The 2150-nt window shown below is 42.9% G+C and overlaps 1 pseudogene; it reads left to right on the plus strand.

The window, feature by feature from the left end:
• Positions 1-1547: 1547 nt before the first annotated feature.
• LOC138389589 (thymosin beta-15A pseudogene) lies at positions 1548-1746 on the plus strand (annotated as a pseudogene).
• Positions 1747-2150: the final 404 nt, after the last annotated feature.

Here is a 2150-nt window from a genome sequence, read left to right on the forward strand (position 1 = left end):
AGCTATAAACTTTCCCTCACAAACAACTTTATTAAATGCTCTAGTAAAAATCCCTGAGTTCCTTTTTGTTTATTTTGAGAGGAAACAGTTAAGAATGAAAGTAAAAGAAAACAGAGAAATACTCAGTCCCCTTGGCTGCCTGCCAGGAAAAATGCCAAATGTCAGAGGCCTTGCTGAAAGCTACCCAGCCACATGCTGGAGGGATGGGCTCACCACCAGATAGCTTTCCAGGGGAATTTACGCCAACAGCCTAAAAACTGGATGGCTTTGGGAACTCCTCTCCAACCAGGTCCTACAACCAGACCTTACGGTAAAAAATAGGGCCTTTAAGTGCCCAAATCAGTCGCTAAATAAGAGGCAGAGATCTGAGGTTATATGCAAAGGATTCAAAAAGTGAAAACATTCTGATCTATTTGGAAGTTCATATGTCAGGATGGGGACAGTCCCTGGGGCCGGACAGTCCTCAGCTTGGATCCTGGTCCACTACCTACCACCTTGGTGATTTTGCACAAATTGCTTATTGTTATAAAACTACCATTTTTTCACATTTAAAATTAGGAATAACACAGTACCCACCTCACAGGGTTGAGGTGAGAATCAAATCAACAGTTCCTAACACATTTAAGTACCTTACTCAGGCCGGGCGCGGTGGCTCACGCCTGTAATCCTAGCACTCTGGGAGGCCGAGGTGGGCGGATCGTTTGAGCTCAGGAGTTCGAGACCAGCCTGAGCAAGAGCGAGACCCCATCTCTACTAAAAATAGAAAGAAATGATATGGACAGCTAAAAATATATATAGAAAAAATTAGCCGGGCATGGTGGCACATGCCTGTAGTCCCAGCTACTCGGGAGGCTGAGGCAGTAGGATTGCTTAAGCCCAGGAGTTTGAGGTTGCTGTGAGCTAGGCTGACGCCACGGCACTCACTCTAGCCCGGGCAACAAAGCAAGACTCTGTCTCAAAAAAAAAAAAAAAAAAAAAAAATAAGTACCTTACTCAGTAAATGTTAGTCACTACTACTATCTGTTTTGCCAGCCCTCAACATTTGTAGATGGAAACCAATGCCTCATACTATAGCTTCTGGTACAGAGGCTTCTGGACCGTGGCACTCTGAGCTTATTTTCATTATGTTTCTGCCGATAAGTCACCCCAGAGAGTCTAGCTGGGTTTGAACTCACCTATGAATTTCCAGGGCAAAAGAAACCTAAAAGAAAGTAACTTGAATCAAGGGCAAATGATACACTTTTTTTTTTTTGAGACAGAGACTCGCTCTGTCACCTGGCCTAGAGTGCAGTAGCGTCATCATAGCTCACTGCAACCCCCAGCTCCTGGGCTCAAGTGATCCTCCTGCCTTGGCCTCCCAAAGTGCTAGGATTATAAACATTAGCCACTGTGCCCAGCTGATGTACTTATTAATAATTGTACCTATCATCTTTTGAGCACCTAATACATTATTCTACTTAATCATCACAACAGCCCTTAAGGGAGTATCAGTAGTCCCACTTTGTAAATAAAGAAACTGAGGAACCTGGTTCAGAGTGAGCGGCGGACTCAGCTCGGCCCACGACATTTCGAGAGTCTTCAAGCCTTCAGTCCTTCTCTTAGTCAAGATGAGTGATAAGCCAGACTTGTCGGAAGTGGAGAAGTTTGACAGGTCAAAACTGAAGAAAACTAATACTGAAGAAAAAAAATACTCTCCCCTCTAAGGAAACTATCCAGCAGTAGAAAGAGTCTGTTCAAAAGTCATAAAATAGGGATCTTCTCCCAAGAACGAATTTCAACATTGCCTGAGAGTCTTGGTTTTAGCCTTGTCTTTTATAAACTATGTTTGTGGAGATTTTAGGCAACTTGTGATGTCTTCTCACCTATACTCCTTGGCTAATAAGTCAGGAGTAACCAATGTTCCCTTAAGCTCATTTTTAAACTTCCCATTGGTGTATAAATTCCAGGTGGCAGATGCTGTCAGTCTCACCATTGATGGCTTTTGTGTGTGTAGTCCTTGTCCCACCTACAGGATGAGCCAATTTTAACCTTCTACAATGGGTGCCTCCATTGCTTCATAATCTTCATGAAGTTTCATGTTTTTGTAGCTTCTCACAGTTTATTTTCAATTCTAATGTAGCAATAAAATGTGAATATGAGGTGCATTGAGA

The sequence above is a fragment of the Eulemur rufifrons genome, chromosome 8, assembly GCF_041146395.1.
Source record: "Eulemur rufifrons isolate Redbay chromosome 8, OSU_ERuf_1, whole genome shotgun sequence".
Lineage (NCBI taxonomy): Eukaryota > Metazoa > Chordata > Mammalia > Primates > Lemuridae > Eulemur > Eulemur rufifrons.